Genomic DNA, 22316 nt, shown 5'->3' with positions numbered 1-22316 from the left:
TGAGAAAGTCCTATACGGGAAAGTACGCATGAGCGTTACATCGCTAGGAGCAAGGGCAAACTTGTCCTCAGCAACAATTTGCGACCACAATCGAGTATGACCAGTGGAACCGTCCACAGACTGCCAAAGGCCAATCGCGTGTAGTCGATAAGCACATATTAGTGCCTCTTGCTTCAGGTGGAAGTGTAGAGGTTTAATATTGAAAATAGCTTCTAGGGCGGCAGTAGGAGTTGTAGTAAATGCACCAGACATTGCCATTAAACACATCCTTTGAAGATGGTTTAGCTTTGTCTGGACAGTCACAACTTCCCCTCTCTGCCACCATACAAGGCAACCATACGCCAGTATTGGTCTGACAACGACCGTGTATAACCAGTGTATGTATTTGGGTTTAAGCCCCCAAGAGTTGCCAATTGCTCGTCTACATTGCCCAAAGGCCATGCACGCTTTTTTAATTCGGAAATCAATATTTGTGGACCAGTCAAGCTTGGAGCTGAGAATCAACCCCACGTACTTCACTTCGTTCACAACATCAACATCCGAATCGTAAAAGCGTAGAGCGCGAGCTCCATTGGTATTTCTACGTCTTGAAAACGATAGATAGATGTTTTGCTCGAATTTACCGAAAGTGCAGTTTCTTGGCACCACGTTTCCACGACGCGTAGTGCCTGCTGCATTAAGTCAAATAATGTGCTTATGCACTTTCCAACTACTAGGATGAGATAGTCATCCGCAAAACCATATGAAGAATAGCCTAGACCATTGAGTTTCCTCAGTAGGCCATTCGCCACAAGGCATAAAAGAGGCGAGAGAACGCCACCTTGTGGACATCCACAAACACTTTGCTTCCAAATGCTTGCTTGCCGTAAGGACGAAAAAAGCAATCGGTTACTAAGCATTTGTTCTATCCACTTTATGATTATTGAAGGCACATTATGATAACGAGCAGCCTCCAAAATGGAAGCGAAAGATACGTTATCAAACGCGCCTTCAATATCCAAAAAAGTTCCTAAGCAAGATTCCTTTTGTGAAAAAGCAACCTCAATTTTATCCACCACATCATGTAATAAAGTGGTTGTAGACTTGCCACTTTGATAAGCATGTTGTGCTGAATGAAGAGGAACTTCTACTAAGCTTGTTTCGGGGATGTGGTGATCAACAATCCGCTCAAGTGATTTAAGCAAGAAAGACGTTAGACTGATTGGTCTAAAACTTTTTGCTTGCTCGGATGTCGCGCTTCCACCTTTAGGAATAAACTTAATGGTTATTACACGCCACTGAGTTGGAATGTACCCAATAGCAATACTACACACAAACATCCTTCTCAGAATGTGTTTGAAGTACTTGAATCCTTTCTGCAGTAGAATAGGGTATATTCCATCTGTTCCAGGAGATTTGTATGGAGAGAAGCTGTTTACGGCCCACTCAATCGCTTCAGTTGTGACAAGTCTCCGAGCAAAAGCCCATGAGTCTAAGCCACCTAAAACGATTTCTGGATCGTTTCGAACTTCAGGTTCCACACAGCCCGGAAATTGACTATAAAAGAGACATTCCAAGATTTCATTGTCATTCGAACAGTATTCTTCAGTAACTTCGAATGTTATTAACCTGATAATCTTTCGATTTTGACTGTATTTTATTTAGTCGACTTGCCTCGCCGAAACTGGAAACGTTGCTACAGAACCTGTGCCAGCTCGTGCGTGCTGAAGATCGTAGAGCCTTTGCATAGGCTCTCCGGGCCTGTTTGAAAGGCTCCACGCCATCCCTCCGACGTCTATTCCAGGCTCTCCTGCATCGTTTCTTTAGTTCCGCGAGATGAGAGTTCCACCATGGTGTTCCTCTAGTCGTTTTAATAGTTTTTAGCGGGCAAGCTACTTCAAAAGCTTCCACAATAAAAGATGTTGTGATATCTACAGCCAAGTCGATCGATGACTCAATCGTCGGTTCGAATCCTTGAAATTTCGTTGCTAGTTCCTGCTCAAAGAGTTCCCAGTCAGAAAATCTCGGATTGCGAAAGGTTGCAGCGTTCAAGGAGACACTCAAATGATCAAAATATATAAAGCAATGATCAGATATTGGTGTCTCATTTGAAACATGCCATTGTGCCAACTCATGACTGATCCTGTTAGAGCAGAGTGTTATATCTAACACTTCCTCTCTACCAGCTCGTATGAAAGTTGGACAATTGCCAATGTTGAGTATTCCAAGGTTGGTACTACTCAAATATTCCATCAAATCAGAGCCTCTCAGATTGATATCTGAGCTGCCCCAAATGATGTGATGGGCATTGGCATCACTGCCTACAATGAGCGGAAGCCCATTAGATTGGCAGTATCTCACCACATTTCTGAAATCGTCGCTGGAAGACGGTTCATCGTGTGGTAAGTATGCAGAACAGTAGACATAGCGCCTATGGACATCATCCACGACGAGTTCTACTGTGACTGCACAAATATCTCGAGTAGTCAACTCAGAGATAAGGCGTGCACTTATTGACCTATGCAACAATATGCATGCCCTGGGCATCAAACGAGGATTTGTCATACCATTTTTGCTGAAAACAGCAAAATTCTGGTTTCCAATATCCGTCGAATGAAAGTACCCCTTGCGAAAATATGGCTCCTGAACCAATGCGATGGTGACAGAGCCATTATAAAGTTTTTCGCATAAATACAAATTTGCTGCCCGTTTGTGTTGAAGATTTATTTGTGCGACTCTAACTATTTGACTAGCGGAGTATATGTACAAACAATCTCCAACACAGATCAGACAGCAAATTATAAGCGAAGCCAATTATGTTGGCCGGAACGCACTTGGCGTAAAACCCATAAGGGAAATTAGGACTACTATGCTGTTCCCACGAACCGCAAGGGACAACAAAGATCGACCGTACCAGAGCCCCGCATGGCACAGTAGGGGCAAGATGCCCAAAGCACTCCGTTCGCGACTGGCATGTTTTCACCCCTCCAGCCATTCAGTCATCGGTACGGTACGGTAGACCTTGACTTAGGGGCTCCTGATTTGCCGACTCCCGGCAGGATCAGGTCCCGTGGCTCAATTTTTGCCCAAACGTACAATTCGGCACCAACCGCCCAAGGGCGTAACTGCAGATTGTATAAAACAGACCGATTAAGAGTCTCTTTCTCTCTGTGCTAAGCCAGCTGAGAAAAGAACTCTCTCCCGATGTGCCCACACCCCGCAGCCGCGCCCTCCGAAAAACCTGAGCCGAACTGCATGATTAGGTAGCCGGAAACCACACGGCGAGTGTTCCACCTTCTCTGTCTGGATACGACAACCAAGGTTGCGTACCACCAGGTGCGCAACTTTGGCTACCGTACCCCAGCCGGCACCTCGTGGAGGTAGAGATAAGAGTTAGAAAACAGAGGTGATATATTTGCACATGTTCACTCATTTGCCAGCCCTTACAATTTTTTTGTTCATTAATCTTCGACATATAGGGTAAAGAACCGGTTTTAAGCAGTCTAAGCGGGTCACTGATTGTTTTACCTTATTACAAGCGATGGGCTGACCAAGTGGGGAATATCAGCATACCAATCTTCTTGCTATCTTTAGTTCTTCAAGCTGTTACCATTGGAAGACACTATTGTTGAGCTAAACTTTTGATTTTTCGCTTTAAAAGTTGGAGCGGTGGAACTAAATTTGATCAGACCGAACGTATTTTCACCCACAAGGTGCTTTTTTAAGCAATCTTGAAATCTGAATTTTTTTACGTACCCATAAAAAATCCCTCGAACTTTTTCCCCTATTCAGTAAGTTTGCGTTCCTATCCGTGACCTACTAATCGGCATCTGATGCATAATCGGCATAGATGCATAAAATGCCATCTGTCTAAATTGTTTATCGGGGCATACACTCACTTTGGCAAACGGTATTCGTCGTCTCTTTTATTCTCTGGTGTTCTTATGGGAAACTGCGACTTTGACGTCTCACTCGCTGTTCATAAGGATGGTGGGAGAATAAAAGAGGTAAACATAGCAGTACACACGGTATGACTCAGAACAGTGTTGTCAAAGCAAATAACATTGAAACACATCGTTGCTTCATTAAGTCACTGAGAAAATCTTCGAAAATTATTTAAAAAGCTGTCTTTTCTGTTGTTTTCAATAAAGAAAAATTAATTATGAACATACATTTCTCTTGAAAGTATTGAACCACGTTTTTACCATTGGAGGTTTCAGTTAATTTAAAACCTATAATTCTTATTTCCAGAACCGAAACAGTGTCTTGGCAACACGATAGTTCATCAGTTATGCTGCAGCTGCTGCTACTGGTGAACAGGTTCCGTCAATTCAGAATTTGTTTTTAATTTTGTTATAAAATAATAAAACTTTCGGCTAGTGATAAAGCCTTAGATAATGGAAAAAACCTGATTTAATCTACCTAGTGGTGAAAGGAACCTTTGTTATACGGTCTTACTTGCTATTTGAGATAGAAATCGACCCGTCTTCGGAAAATAATTCATCTATTGGCAGCACTTATAAATTTTGATACAGCACTCGTTCGCTAATTGCACGAATGAGGCGATGCGATTAGCGAATTTCGTTTTTTGATTGCACGATAGTTGCCAATATTTATTGTAAAACGTGATGCGTTATCACTGTAAAGAACTCTTCACATGCATTCACACGTACGCTAAATTTTGGGAAGAACATCTAAATTTATACAAACGAACTAAAAGCCTAATGAATATGTGTTCAATTAGTCAAAGTTTAGCCAAATTTGCATGAATTTGTTTGTAATGTATCTACGCAATGCAGAGATAGAGAGTTTGCATTCGGCAACGCTGCATTTTTGTTTATAGCAACCACCTGGAAAACCACGTGTAGTTTGACTGATAACTGTTTTTTGGTTGCACGATCGTGCAACTAGTGAACGTGCAATTAAAAGACGGTGCAGTTAGAGGACGTGCAATTAGCGCACGAGTGCTGTAGTTCCTTTTCTCATGAAATTGCTGAGTAAGTTGTTACTACTGTGGGTAATTGCAAGTAAAATTAAGTTGTAAGAAGAAATATTATTCTTTAACATATACATTGCGTAGTAAAGGTCTAGTTTATAGGTTTTTGAACTATGCATAATTTCCTGTAATGCCATTCTATTTGGTTCACATCAATAAAATTTTCTTGAATAAATTTCATCAATTTTTATTAAACCTTCGGTTACTCACGCTGCTGTATTTTGTACAACATGTGTAGGTTTTTGAATGCCATATTGTTATATAGTTACAAATCATTGTTCAATTAACTTATATTCTTCAATAAACTTGTTGTGAGCAAAATGTCAGAATTATTCGATGCATTAATACTTTAAATTGTTAGGAAAACAGATCAGCATAAACCGACAGAAAATCACAGAAACGAAGCAAGCAGCATGTGAGGTGTACCGCAATTGGCCTCAACTGGCATTTTATCTCGTTTCTTCATATAGAAATATAGAGACACCATATAGAGACACCATCTGTATGCAGCAAAACTATCAGCAAATGTAAAATGTTTAAAATGTAGCCGTCTGTTGGTAGTCGAATAATTCGGAGTCAAAATTAGGGTGTTTTTTATAATCAAAGTTCTACAGACCCTAAACAAGCAGACATAGAGGTATACTACATTCAGTAAAGTTGTGTATTTTAACTATTTGTACAACTTTGTAATACATGAAAAAGTCATACAACAATTACAAAAACAGCCGAAATAGAAAAACTGATTTTACAAGTGCATTTACAATAAATGAGATTTCTCTGTCTTCGCTGAAGAGATAGAAGGTTACTGTCTTCAGCAAAATTTCTTGTAATAATATGCTCTAAAACTTTGCAGAACACATCAATGTGTTATATTGAAACTGAAGAAAAATAATTTTTTTATTTTACTTTTAGGGGGATTAGTCAAAATTTAAATGCTACCAGACGATAGAGCATTCAATTTTAAAAAACTCTTCCAAAGATTTGATAAACTTAAAACCAAGTTTTCCTAGTCAAAAAGCTAGCGCGCACGTTTTCTTTGGTCTTGGGCTATTGTGCGCGCGAGTAACTGTGTTACAAAAGTTAGCGCGAGTGTTCGAGGGTTAATATCTTTTGACCGGAAAAACCAATTCTTGTGAAATTTTGCATATATATTCGTAGTGTCAAAACCTCTCGTTTGACATTAAAATAATTGAAATTAGGCAAATTAACTTGGTTAAAATCATTATAAATTATAGTTAATTTTGGTGTGGTGTATACGGTTGCTTATAACTTTCAAACTAAACGTCCAATCAAAAAACAATTCAATAGTGATCTATCCGGCTATATTACCTTTCAAATGAGACTAATAGCGCATAAATCGGTTTGGCCATCTCTGAGAAACAGGCGATCATGTGGACCTTGTCAAAACTGGTTTTTTAAGCGTAACTTTTAAACTACATATTTGTTTTCGATGAAACTTAGAAAAAAGTTTAGAGATAGCAAGAGCATTCATTTGGTACTAAGATCATTAAAATTGGCTGCACACACATACATACACACACACACACACACACACACACACACACACACACACACACACACACACACACACACACAAACACACACACACACACAAACACACACACACACACACACACACACACACACACACACACACACACACACACACACACACACACACACACACACACACACACACACACACACACACACACACACACACACACACACACACACACACACACACACACACACACACACACACACACACACACACACACACACACACACACACACACACACACACACACACACACACACACACACACACACACACACACACACACACACACACACACACACACACACACACACACACACACACACACACACACACACACATACAGACATTGCTCAATTCGTCGAACCCTATCGATTGGTATATGACACTTGGCCCTCCGGGCCTTGGTTCTATTTCGCGTTTTTCGACCAATTTCTAAACCTTTGTTATATAGTATAACAAAGGTAAAAAGATAGTGAATAATATGGTATGTGACAATTGAGTGCTTGACTTTTAGAGTGGTTGTAATCAGTGCTGAAAAATATGATGGATTCGTTAGTAGCGAGGTGGCGATTGCCTTCAGCAGCTAAATAATGAACGTTTTTGGACATTAATTCTTAATTCATCATATTTCTTGTCGGAAACCCAGTAAATTGTGTTTGTGTGAATGAAATGTATGGTTAAGTAATGTGTGAAGATGATCAAAAGATGATCCTATCAAAAGATTTTGAAAATATGAATAAAAAAGTGCATTTTCGGCTCATTTATTTTCAACTGATTAAAATAGGTGACACTGCTTAACTCGTTCCTTACTCTAAATATCGCAAAGACATATTACTTATTACTTAACTAACTCTTAGTCTAAATACACACTTTGTCATACCGAAATCAAACATATGAGCAATTTCGTTAAAACGGCTACAGTACATTGTTCATTCCGTAGGTAGTTCGGTGAGTCGAGCTTCGGAAGAACTCATATTGACGCTTCACACGGGTCGGGATGCTGAATCGCAGTTTTCCCAGTAATTGGGGCAGTCGATGTTGTCAGTCAGGGTATCAAATACCTACTAACATGCGTTGAAGGAGTACCCGCCTGCTTGAGAGCGTCGGCAGGCCGATCAGAATGCGCCGGCTTTCATACGTTTGTTCTATCCCTCCAGTTAAAATTTCAAAGAGCATATCGGACGAAATACTTTTGCACACGTTCAATCTAGAAATACTCACAGTAAGGGATACGCGAAAACTAAAGCCAACGATTTGGCATCAGTGTACAAAAACTGCCAGCACTTGCTGCAGAGCAAAATGCTGTAGCAGTGTGACTTGATTGGTTTCAACATGATCCGCTTCAGTTTTATTTACATAAATTTTGCACAATAGAGCGATATATCTTTCAACTTAATCAGTGTAAAATGCATTGCAAAGCTTTATACACACGGTGTCCGAGTATAGTATTCAAGGTGCGTGACAATAGCTTAAGTAGATTTCATAACTATTTCAATACTTGTTAATCAAACATTTAAGCAAACAGTATGCGTGTTCGATTGGCTCCCTTTTGACAATTCTCGCTGCTCGATTGACTCCCAAGATGGCTGCTTCCGCGTATCTCTCACCTCTGAGTATTTCTAGTTCAATTCGGTATATGTGAACAGCGTGATACGGTGCCCAAACTTGTATTCCGTATTAAAGAATTTATATTAATTATAGAATATATTTTGGACAAGCGTTACACTTCCTCTATTTTGGACATTTTCCATTTGATTTTGCCGTAAACGTCCAAAATAGAGTATGCGTAACGCCTGTCCAAAATATATAAATCACCCTAGTCAAAGGTTATCCACGCACGCGATCGGGTAAATGAAATCGGACAACTTTTTTTGACATTCGTTTCCATTCCGTTCATACTGCACCATTCTACAAGCGTGTCGATGTCTGTTTGAAGTGCACAGTAGTCAGTCAAAGTCGTAACCACACGGTAAAATTTAAGGTCATCAGCGTATAGATATTTCAGTTTCACACATATATTGTTGATGAACAGAACTCCTCGCAGATTCAATCGTCAGTAAAGTGGCTCCTGATGGCAAGGGGGGTTAAGGTAAGGTATGTAGTATAATATGCCCCCTTGAGAATAAATGGATATATCTCAAACAGGCTTCCCAAGAATAACATTACAATTACAAATTTATGTTACTTTTTGAGCTGAAAATCAATTGCAGCTGTTTACTTCCTTTAATATTGCAAAATAAAAATGCTAGGAATTATTTAAAAACAGCGTCTAAAATTTGGGTTTCTAATTTGTGCGGGCAAATATGCCCCAGCTGCAGTATAATACGCTCCACATTGTGTTTCGAATATTTTTGAGATTGATATGCCTATACTATTTTGGGGGAAGTTAAACTTGTTTAGATATTCTCAAAAAAATATTAAATAATTACATAAACTAATCGTTTTTCATCTGGTTTTCGCCTGAGATAATGTTTTAAAACTTCACTTCACGCAATCGAACCGTAACAACCTTATATTTACAGATTTTAACCACAAGAGAGCTTCAGGAAACGACGCAAAAAATTACATCTGAAGCTGTTAGAAGACCAATTTATTTTTCTTTGGGTTTGACAGCTAATGAAAACTGTCAAACTTGCATAGTAGGCTGGTTTTATCGTATTTTAAGGTTTCTCGTTAGTTTTGCATTTTAATTAATGCTAGTTTGCAAATAAACGAACTAGGGCGTATTGCCCACCTGGGGTACATTATACACATGTCCCTGTACTAAACTGTCATAGCGTTCGTAAAGCGTTCTCATAGGCACACGTTTGACTATATCATCTGTCAGTAACATTTGTGTAAAATGAGAAGGCGTTACAAATACTATGACAGTCTAGTAAACCCTGCCGCCAGTAGATAGTGCTGACGGCATACTATTTACTCATATCTGAAGAAATCAAAGATCAACATACCTAGGGTAAAGAAACGGGTTTAAGCAGTCTAAGCGGGTCACTGATAGTTTAACCTAATTGCAAGCGATGGGTTGACTAAGTGGGGGATATCAGCATACCAATTGTCTTGCTACCTTTATTTCTTCAAGCTGTTACCGTTAGAAGACACTATTGTTGAGCTAAACTTTTGATTTTTTGCTTTAAAAGTTGGAGTGATGAAATTAATTTTGATCAGACCAAACATATTTTCACCCTCAAGGTGCTTTCTTAAGCAGTCCTGAAATCTGAATTTTTATACGCCCCCATAAAAAATCCCTCGAATTTTTCCCCTATTCAGTAAGTTCGCGTTCCTATCCGCGACCTACTAATCGGCATCTGCATTAATAGATTTGATATTTTTGGTCGGTAGATGCGTAAAATTCCATCTGTTTAAATTGTTTATCGGGGCATACAATCACCACACCGTTCTGCAAACGGTATTCGTCGTCTCTTTTATTCTCTAGTGTTCTTATGGGAAACTGCGACGTCTCACTCGCTGTTCATAAGGATAGTGGGAGAACAAAAGAGGCAAACATAGCAGTGCATACGGTACGACTCAGAACAGTGTTGTCATAGCAAATAACATTGAAACACATTGCTGCTTCATTAAATCACTGAGAAAATCTTCGAAAATTATTGAAAAAGCTGTCTTTTCTGTCGTTTTTAATAAAGAAAAATTAATTATGAACATACATTTCTCTAGAAACTATTGAACCACGTTTTCACCATTGGAGGTTTCAGTTAATTTCAAACCTATAATTCTTATTTCCAGAAACGAAACAGTGCCTTGGCAACACGATAGTTCACGAGCTACGCTGCAGCTGCTACTACTGCAGAACAGGTTCTGTTGCGGCCAAAGTCCGAAACCTGTACCGAACCGTGCAGATAAACGAAATCGCGGACGGAGTGATTGAATCCTCAGTTGAGGAAGAAAAAAAACCCGAATTAATCCACCTAAAGGCGTTACCTAGCCTTTCTACTGCCACAATAATCATTATTTAATTTCTCAGGAACATCTATAATTAATTTGACTATATTTTTTAATATTCGTTCCGTATTCCTCAAAATCCTTATTTGCCATTAAAATTCACAACGTATTGCGTACAATAATTATATTTTCTTTCCTTGGGTGCGTAATTACTTGTAAGTGTCATTTAAGTTACTTGATGAACACCTTATTTAGTTTTATAAAATTTACGTGATTTATAGAAAAATAATGTAAACACAAAAGATAATTTTTGCACACTTGAATGAATATATATAGAAAATTAGAAATTAACCCTCTAACCGGTCTACAGACGGCCTTAACTTTCGGGCTTCAGAGCCACATACGAAACTTGTTTTGAATTGACAATATGAAATATGTGTTCATAGCAGATTTTTTGATATTTTAATATTAAAACCATGCGTTCAAAAGTTATCATCTTTGAAAAACAGAAGTTCAGAAAATTATTATTATTATACTTCGCTTTTGAAGAAAAAGGACTACAACAAAATGATTGATCTCAAAATTTTACTATTATTTTGCTTGGCTTCAATTTTGCAATATATCTGATCTGATATTTTCTTAGCTAGCGCTCCTTCAGATAATTATTTTTGCATGAAATTCAAAACTTAAGCTTCTTTTGAATGTACTTTCATGAAAAGATAGTCATTAGCTTGATCGCATCGTTTTTACAATGTATCCCGTTAGAGGGTTAGGAAAACAAAATGCGGACGAAAAATAGTGCAAAAGCTGCGCCATAAACATGCTTGAGAATGGGAAATATGATCGATATGATTTCCAGTGCTTGTCATTTTTTATTTTTTTTTTATTAAAACATGATACATGACATAAGACATCTGTCCTTTAAAATGTCACTAACAAAAACAAATCTTACAAAATTACGACCGTGCAACGTTTACTTCCTATTTTTCATATAACATTTCTAAGCTCTAGTATCTATTGATTGAAAAAAGCATCTATTGATACGCAAAATTTGTTTGACATTTGTATAAATTTATTTGGAAAAATTAACTGCTTTTCTTCGCTTTTTGCTTTTCTTGTACAATTGTGAGTAACAACAAGTGAAGAAAATGACAATTGAAATCTGAAATCAAAGAAAAGAAGAAACTTTTCGATTGAATCCCACTATTTAATATTTATTTGCAACAGATACGTAGTCCGCCTACGACGTGCAGGCTTCATCAGTATCTTATTTCAAAGCGTATACGTATCGGTCGCGAATAAATATTAAATAGCGGAATTTAGTCGGTAAAAGTTTTTTCTTTTCTTTAATTTCAAAGATCGTATACTACTAAGAATCTTCAAAAACTTCAGACAATTGACATGTTTCTCACTTTTCTTGAATTTCAATGCAACTTTAAAAATTGCAAATTGTCATCACAAACACACATACATACACACATACATACATACATACAAACATACATACATACATACACACATACATCACACACATTGAATACAATCAACATTTGATTGTTATGTTATGATTTCACACGTTTTAACGGTTTAATATACGGTGCTTAAGTGTTAAAGTTTGAAAAACTTTTGAATGAACCGTCCGATTTTAAATAACTCAGTTTCGTTTGATAGATCTCAGCAGTAATTTTCAAATAATAATAAAACGTGTGATGTTCTTCATTGAATTAATGCCTATATGTTACAAAAATATGTTTTAAATGCTATTTTTTCACATTTCTTTATGTAACTTTCAAACTACAAGCACAGTCGTCATGAAATTTGGAAGTTAATGGTTTGCAAGGCTCCTCTTTCATATGCAATCAATTTTGTACAAATCGGTTAAGGGACCTATGAGATAATGAAGTCCCATATTTTTCGTATTTTTATACATAACTTTTGAACTAGAAGTCTGATCAGTATGAAATTCAATAGCGATCTGTGGGACACCTAGACCTTTCATTTGACACTAAGAACATTAAAATCGGCCCAGCCATCTCCGAGAAAAGTGAGTGAGATTAAAAGCGTCACATACACACACACACACATACACACACACATACATACACACACACACACAGAAAATGCTCAGTTTTCGAAACTGAGTCGAATGGTATATAACATTCGGCCCGCAGGACCTTCTTTCCATTTCCGGTTTTCCAAGTGATTTCTATACCTTTATACTATATATTTATATAGTAGAAAGGCAAAAATGGATTTCTGTCTGTCTGTCGGGATGTTCTTTATAGAATCAAAAACTACTGAACCAATCGGCGTGAAAATTTGCATGTAAAGGTTTTTGGGGCCAGGAAAGGTTTTAGTGATGGTTAGAGACCCCTCTAAGAGGGGGGCTCCCATACAAACGAAACGCAAATTTCTGCATAACTCGAGAACTAATCAAGCAAATAGAACAAAATTTGGCATGTGGGTGTTTTTGGTGATAAGAATTTATTCTATGGTAAATCGGGACTCCTCTCCTCTTTAGAAGTAGAATTATGACTCCACTCCCCTTTAAGAGGGGGGCTTCCATACAAATGAAATACAAATTTCCTCATAACTCGAGAACTAATCAAGCAAGTGGAACAAAATTTGGCATGTGGGTGTTTTCGAGGGCAAAAATATTTTCTATGGTGAATTAGGACTCCTCCCCACTTTAAGAGGGGGGGCTCCTATACAAACGAAATACAAATTTCCTCATAACTCGAGAGCTAATCAAGCAAATGGAACCAAATTTGGCATGTAGGTGTTTTTGGAGACAGTTTTTTTTCTATGATGAATTGAGACCCCTCCCCACTTTAGGAGGGGGGGCTCCTATACAAACGAAATACAAATTTCCTCATAACTCGAGAACTAATCAAGCAAATGGAACCAAATTTGGTATGTGGGTGTTTTTGGAGACTAAATTTTTTTCTATGATGAATTGGGACCCCTCCCCGCTTTAGGAGGGGGGGGGGGCTCCTATACAAATGAAATAAAAATTTCCTCATAACTCGAGAACTAATCAAGCAAATGGAACCAAATTTGGCATGTGAAAGTTTTCGAGGGCAAAAATATTTTCTATGGTAAATTGGGACCCTTATGCTAAACTAGCTGAGTGCCCGATCTTATTCGGGGCGCCTTTGTCTCACAGCCACTTGTACATGAGTTATTGTAACCGAAATGCCTATAATGCAAAAATATAACGCTTTCTCTTTTGGACGTTCCTCCCCATTTGTCAGCTCCCCCTCTTTTGTCTACCCGGCCACTTACACATCTGTTTTCTTTACGGAAATCCCTATAAAACCCTATAAAGAAAGAGAAACAAAGACATTTATCCTATTTGCACCTTCCGCTAACAATGGCCACCCCACCCATAAGAAAAGTAATAGTTTTGTTATTGTACTTTTCAAAAAAAATAGAAGGTGCAACAGTGTTTCTTCCATGGATACAAAAAACCTGTCCTTCCTTTCATCTCACTTCAAGACAAAACATGTTTGTAAACAATGTTTTTAGTTTCACCACCAGGAGCAAGTATGCACAAATTATTGGCCGAGCCCACTCTGGAACATGCCACATAAAGTTGACCATGGGAAAAACATGGTGTTCTCAGATCAACTCCACACCATTTGAATGATTGCTCTTGTGACTCAAATAGAGTCGGACAGCAACACTTAGCACTAATGGTCGAACACTTTTTATACGGGTTACTTTGATTCGGTGCATAATTACACTTGACAAATCTACAGCTGCGAGCATTGCCGTTTAGTGTATCGCATTTTGATTTTTTCTGTTGTACGGATAAATTATTACAGTCATGTGGGCGTTACTCCCCCCTTCCTTTCAGCAACCTCCTGTCATCAGCTCCCTCTTTTGCCCCACCATCACTTAAGGTGAAACGGTGTTGAATCCAACAAGGCCGGACATCCTATATCCTCACAAGGACGCCATTTTTCCGGCCATGTTGGGATTCAGTACCGTATCACCTTAAGAAAGAACCGTCCAAACATTTCGGAGTCTTCCTCCTATTACTCCCCATCTCTTTTATCAACCCGTTCAGTTCTGATTCCCTTATATCAAGCAATGTATAAGATGTGTGTGATGTATGTGTGTATGTATGTATGTATGTATGTGTGTATGTATGTATGTATGTATGTATGTATGTATGTATGTGTGTATGTATGTATGTATATATGTATGTAGGTATGTATGTATGTATGTATGTATGTATGTATGTATGTATGTATGTATGTATGTATGTATGCAAGAATATTTTCTATGGTGAATTAGGACCCCTCCCCACTTAAACAGGGGGGGCTCCTATACAAACGAAATACAAATTTCCTCATAACTCGAGAACTAATCAAGCACATAGAACCAAATTCGGTATGTGGGTGTTTTCGGAGACAAAAGTTTTTTATATGAGGAATTGGGACCCCTCCCCACTTTAGGAGGGGAGGCTCCTATACAAATGAAATACAAATTTCCTCATAACTCGAGAACTAATCAAGCAAATAGAACCAAATTTGGCATGTGGGTGTTTTTGTAGACAAAAGTTTTTTCTATGATGAATTGGGACCCCTCCCCACTTTGGGAGGGGGGCTCCTGTACCAATGAAATACAAATTTCCTCATAACACGAAAACTAATCAAGCGAATGGAACCAAATTTGACATGTAAGTGGTTTTGGAGGCAAGATTTTTTTCTGTGATGAATTAGGACCCCTCCTCACTTTAGGAGGGGGGCTCCTATACAAATGAAATACAAATTTCCTCATAATTCGAGAACTAATCAAGCAAATGGAACCATATTTCGCATGTGGGTGGTTTTGGAGGCATCCATTTTTTCTATGATGAATTAGGACCCTTTACCTTTTAGGAGGGGGGGCTCCCATACAAACGAAATACACATTACCTCATAACTCTAGAACTAATCAAGCAAATGGAACCAAATTTAGCATGTGGGTGTTTTTGTAGGCAAGAATATTTTCTATGGTGAATTAGGATCCCTCCCCACTTTAGGAGGGGGGCTCCTATACAAATGATAAACAAATTTCCTCATAACTCGAGAACTAATCAAGCGAATGGAACCAAATATGACATGTAAGTGGTTTTGGAGGCAAGATTTTTTTCTATGGTAAATTGAGACCCATCTCCTCTGTAGAAAGCGAGTTATGACCCATCTCCCCTTTAAGAGGGTGGTCTTTCATGCAAATGAAATGGAAATTTCCTCTTATCTCGAGAACTAATCAAGCAATTGGAACCAAATTTGGCATGCGGGAGTTTTAGATAGCAGAATTTTTTTATTGTGAATTACGACCGCTTCCCCTTTTAAGAGGGGGGGCTTGCATACAAATGAAATAAAAATTTCCTTATAATTTGAGTACTAATCAAGTAATTGGAACCAAATTTGGCATGAGGGGCTTTTAGGGGGCAGAATTTTATTCTATGATGAATTAAGACCCCTCCCCTGTTTAGGAGGGGGGGCTCCCAAACAAATAAAATTCAAATTTCCTTATAATTTGAGAACTAATCAAGCAAATGGAACCAAATTTGGCATGTGGGAGATTTTTGAGTCTTGAATTTATTTTATGATAGTTAGAGACCTCTCACCCCTGTGGTAGGGGGATATGTATTCTCATACAAATAAAACAGAAATTTTTGCGAAACTCAAAAACTAATCGAACACGAGAAATTCGAGACTCTTCCATAAAATATTAGTCAATAACAACACCACAAAAACTATCTATAGTAACACTAGATCATTCAGGATGAGACGGCCACGAGTGTTGCCGGTGACCCGCCGTCGGAAGCGCCGCCCACTGGGGGAGGCAACTTCCCGCAAAAATCACTACTGTCTAGGTTTATTTGTTTTCCTAGGTCTACCTGGGTTTCCTGGAACGAGCGACAGCGAGTAAGGAGAGGATCGCGAAATGGTACTTTCCACAAAAAAGTTTTCCGTGAAATGGTACATGCCGCTTAAGGTTTTTCACAAAATGATATTCGGCGAAATGTTGTACAATCATGGCGAATATTACTATCCGCATTCCGGCTATGCAATGAGGGGACAGGGGAGTTGTTTTCTACTTTATTGTGAGGAAAAATTGTAAATTTGTATATCAAACTACCAATTCCTGGTAACTAATAAGCATTAAAATAAGCAGCAAATCAGCGTATCTGGCATTTTGTACTGCACGTTGTTGTATATTAGTTTTTTGACTGCATAGGTGTTGTAAATTGGCATCCAAAATTGTATTCAAATTATTCGTGTCGGTAATTAGCTGCAAATTAGCATTGTCAGCACTATAAGAAGGTTATCAGTAAAGTAGCTGTATATTTTGCCAAAATAGCATTTAAGTAGCATTTAAGGCGACTTAAATGCTTATTGGCCTACATTTGAATAGCATTGGTGATGCTTATTGGTTACCTGGGATGCTTTCATAGTTACGTAACTTCCAAAATGAATCATCTAAGGTTGAACTCCTCAGAAACTTGCAAAACTTGAGATTATGACAAAGATCATCCGAGATTCATGATTTATGTACAACACAGGTTAATTTGTGGCAATACGAAGTTTGTCGGGTCAGCTAGTAAATAATAAAAATACACAACTTTGCTGAACATAGTATACCTCTATGTCTGCTTATTTACGAACTGTAGAACTTTGATTATAAAAAATACCCTGATTCTGACCCCGAATGACTCGACTACCAGCAGACGGATACATTTTAAATATTTTACATTGGGTAGTTTTGCTGCATACAGACACCATTTTTCCATATGAAGAAACGAGAGAAAATTCCAGTTGGGACCAATTGCGGTACACCTCACATGCTACTTGCTTCGTTTCTGTGATATCGGTTTATGCTAATCTATTTTCCTAACAATTTAAAGTATTAATGCATTGAATAATTCTGACATTTTGCTCATAACAAGTTGATTGAAGAATATACGTTAGTACATACGTAACATACGATTTGTAACTTTATAACAATATGGCATTCAATAACCTACACATGGTGTACAAAATACAACAACGTGAGTAACCGAAGGTTAATAAAAATTGATGAAATTTATTCGAGAAAAATTTATTATTGTGAATCAAATAGAATGGCATTACAGGAAATTATGCATAGTTCAAAAACCTATAAACTAGACCTTTACTACGCAATGTATATGTTAAAGAATAATATTTCATCTTACAACTTACTTTTACTTGCACTTACCCTCATTAGTAACAACTTACTCAGTAATTTCATGAGAAAAGGAACTATCAAAATTTATAAGTGCTTCTATTTGGTTAAAATTTTGTAAACTTATTCAATTTCCAAAAATTTCATGTAAATCAAACATGTCGATTTCTATCTCAAATAGCAAGTTAGACCGTCTAACGAAGGTTCCTTTCACCACTAGGTGGATTAAATCAGGTTTTTTTATTTCAGATTTTGATTCTGCTGTCTTTTTCGTTTATTTATATATTAATATTGTAATGATCCGACCACGTAAAGTGGCCGAAAAACGATCATACACATAAGCATCCCAGTGCGGCATGGAACTACCTCGACGGAATAAAACGCCGCTCCTGAAAAACCACGATTTTCAAACTTTATGTACCTTTTTCTCAGAAACTACGCAAAGTATTGAAACAAACTTTTTTTGTTTAGTTGGTATTAGCTTGACAAAGACTTTTATAACTTTTGAGCTTTGTAAACAAAACACAGCCAGAGAAAATATAAAAAGAAGACAAAATTTTGTTTTTTCAGCCATCTCTTCTTCTTCTTTTTCGTTTTCTCAAGCTGTATTTCATTAACATAGCTCAAAAGTTATAAAAGTCTTTGTCAAGCTACTACCAACAAAACAAAAAAAAGTTTGTTCCAATACGTTGTGTAGTTTCTGAGAAAAAGGTACATAAAGTTTGAAAATCATGGTTTTTCAGGAGCGGCGTTTTATTCCTTCGAGGTTGTTCCATGCCGCACTGGAACGCTTATGTGTATGATCGTTTTTCGGCCACTTCCCGTGGTCGGATCATTACAAAATTAGCATCAAAATAAGCGGAAAAGACTGTAGAATCAAAATCTAAAATAAAAAAGTAAAGGATTTTTCAAAATTTTCAGTCGTTTATGTCCCCTTAATATACTCAAGCTCAACAATTTTTTTTTGTCTGCAATTTTGAAGGGCGGGGGATAAAAACTTTAAAAATAATTCGCAACGGCCTTACTTGACTTCAATTTTGAAATTTATCTGAATTTGAAAAAATAACCAAGAGCATTAGATATAAAAAACGAAAAAGAGAAATTGAACTTTTTCTTAGTTGGCGCTCCATCAGATAATTATTTTTGCATGAAACTCAAAACCTGAGCTTCTTTTAAATGCACTTTCATGAAAAAATAATCTTTAGCTTGGTCGCATCGTTTTTACGATGCAGCCAGTTAAAGGGGTTAAAAAATGGTATGAGATTAAAAAATAGTGCAAAAGAAGCCCTATAAATATGGATGCTTGAGAATGGAAAATATGATCGATATGATTACTAGTGCTTGTCATTTTCGATTAATCTATTAAAACATGTTACATGACTTAAGACTTCTGTCTTTTAAAGTGTCACTAACGAAAATATATCGTACAAAATTACTAGCAACCTTTTCTTTCTATTTTTCATATAAAATTTCTAAGCTCTAGTATCTATTGATTCAGTGTCTATTTTCGAAGCCTGCAAGTTGTAGGTGAAATACGTATCTGTCGCGAATAAATATTAATAGAGGAATTTAATCGGAAAAAGTTTTTTTTTGTTTAATTTCATGTTTTGTGTTCTACTAAGACGCTCCAAAAACTTCAGACAATTGACATGTTTCTCACTTTTCTTATATTTCAATGCAAATTTCCAAATTGCAAATCGTTAACATATACACATACATAAATTGATCTATACACACATGCACGCACACATACATACATACATACATACACGCATACATGCGTACATACACTCATACATCAAACATACATTGAATATAATCGACATTTGATTGATATATTTTGATTTTACACGTTTCAACGGTTTAATATACGGTGCTTAAGTGTTGAAGTTTGAATAACTTTTGAATGGATCGTCCGATTTTCAATAACTTGGTTTCGTTTCACAGATCTCAACAGTAATTTTCAAATAATAATAAATTGTAGGATATACCTCATTGAGTTAATAATTATATGTTACAAAAATATGTTTTAAATACTTTTTTTTGGAAGTTAAAGGTTTGAAAGGCTCCCCTTTCATATGCAATTTTTTTATCAAATCGGTTGAGGGACCTATGAGAAAATGAAGTCTCATATTTTTCGTATTTTTATACATAACTTTTGAACTAAAAGTCCGATCAAAATGAAATTCAATAGCGACAACTAGACCTTTCATTTGACACTAAGATCCATCAAAATTGGTCCAGCCATCTCAGAGAAGTGAGTGAGATTAAAAGCGTTACATACACACACACGCACACACACACACACGCGCGCGCACACACACACGCACACACATACATACATACATACATACATACATACATACATACATACATACATACATACATACATACATACATAAATACATACATACATACATACACACATACAGAATGCTTAGTTTTCGAAACTGAGTCGAATGGTATATGACATTCGGCCCGTAGGACCTTCTTTCGATTTGCGGTTTTCCGAGTGATTTCTATACTGCCGCCGGAAGCATATCTGTCCCATGTTACAAAACACGAAAATGAGAAAATCGCACTCAAAGTTGAAAAACTGATTTTTCTAAAATTACTTAGTTTTCATGTTATTATTCATCCCTCTTTGAGATAATGTTGAAAAACTTCACTAAATTTTGTATACAACTTGAAACCATTTTATATGAAAAGGTATATGCAGCGAGACAAATATGCGTCCATTTTTCCAGTGGGACAAATTGGCTTCAAATTTTTTCGAGTTTTTCTAGTATAAACACCATGTTTTCGATTCATATTATAAAAATATATATAAATTTATAACGTTAGACAACAAAATGTCGAAAATGACAAAATGTAACATGGGACAGTTATGCTTCCACCGGCAGTATACCTTTATACTATATTTTCATATAGTAGAAAGGCAAAACGTTCGTTTTTAGCAGCAATTTGACTGCAAATCCGAAAAACAGAACTCTGCAAAGATAGTCAGTCGAAAGCTACAATAATTATATCTTTGATCATAATCTTTGATATAAGGGAATCAGCACTGTGGGGATGATGAGAGGGGTAGGGGGTTTGTAACAGGGGAGGCCACAACTCCGAAATGCCTGGACGGTTCTTCGCCAAACTTGGCATATATGTTCCTTGACATAAGAAAATAAGCACTGTAGGGTTGACAGGGGTGGGGGTTCCTAACAGAGAGGAGGCCATAACTCCGAAATACCTGGACAATTCTTCATCAAACTTGGCACACATGTTTCTTGACATTAGGGAATCAGCATTGGGAAGTTGAAAAGAGGGGAGTCCACCGAGGAGGAATATATGGTAAATAAATCTTTGTTTCGTTTCCATTATAGCGATTTTCATTGAGCAAACCGATGCATAATTAGCTGAAAGAAGGAGTAGCTGACTGGGAAGGAACCTTCATGAAGGGGGATGAGAAACGTGAATATGAATGTATGTACCGCCATAGCTCTGGAACTTCTGGACTGTTCTTCATCAAACGTCGTTTGTCAAACACATGTTTTTTGGCATAAAAGTATCAGCACCAAGGGGTTGACAAAAGAGGGAGACGGTTTTTACAAGGGGAGAGAAAGGTTCAGATGGGTATAGGGGTACATTTCTCTTGCATTTGGAACGAGTTGTCCAAGTCCTTTTATTTCTGAAAGGAGGCATAGGGTGGCCATTAAAAAGGGGAAGTTCAAAAACGTAAAAAAGGCTTTGTGCCGATTTATAGAGGTTACCGACAAGAAGACAGATTTACAAGTGGTTGGGGGACAACGTGAGAGGAACTGACAAAGGGAGTAGACTTACTCAAATGAAAGAAAGGGTTTTGTTTCTTGCATTATGAGAGTTTTCGTTACAAAAGCAGTTCCATTGCCATCCTAATGAACATACACTATTCGCCTATTCCGCCGATAATGCATCCATCAACATTTGATTTTATCACGAATATTGTAGAGCATCATGAACATCGCAAATCCGTTCAAAAATTGTTGAACTTTTATCGGCTCCAATTTAGGACATTACAAATAATTTATAAAGTTTTGTCCTTCCGGTGTTCGGCCATTGAAGAGGGGGGGGGGCGAAAAAAAACAAAGTAAATTTTTTAATCGAGTTTTTAAACATGGGTTTTAAGCATTTTTACTTAAAGTTTAAACGTGAAAACCGAATCTATTCTTGCTTATAATATATACGTTATTATTTTCTACGAAAAATCTATTAAAAATCTACGAAAAAAGACAAAAACGAAGGAAATTTTTTTTTTGGACGATTTTCGGAAATTCCATTGTTCGAATTTTCATTTCTGTTTCGTGCTAGAAGCGTTAACTCAACTCGTACACTCATTTTTCGAGTTTTTCAGCCCACAGACAATTGATTTTATAAAAAAAATTGACTCATATCCTACAAATTATTTTTTTGCCCCCCGATTTTTCAAGCCAATTTCCAAGGGGGGAGGACAAAAACTTTAAAAATGATTTGCAATGGCCCTATAGGATACTAACTGACCCAACAAACTACGTATTGCCACACATTAAACTGTGTTGTACATAAATCGTGAATCGCGGATGACCTTTGTCACAATCTCGAGTTTCTGAGGAGCTTAACCTTAGATGATGCTTTTTGGCAGTTACGTAACTATGAACGACGTAACTATGA

At 37.3% G+C, this 22316-nt stretch overlaps 1 protein-coding gene across 1 annotated transcript in view; it reads right to left on the bottom strand.

The window, feature by feature from the left end:
- The window catches only part of LOC128744251 (cullin-2), a 300626-nt gene that overhangs the window by 177948 nt on the left and 100362 nt on the right, over positions 1-22316 (bottom strand). The gene's annotated exons all lie outside the window — the stretch shown is intronic.

Source organism: Sabethes cyaneus, chromosome 3 (genome assembly GCF_943734655.1).
Source record: "Sabethes cyaneus chromosome 3, idSabCyanKW18_F2, whole genome shotgun sequence".
NCBI lineage: Eukaryota > Metazoa > Arthropoda > Insecta > Diptera > Culicidae > Sabethes > Sabethes cyaneus.
The sequence above is the reverse complement of the archived record's forward strand: the minus strand, read 5'-3'. Positions and strand labels throughout refer to the sequence as shown.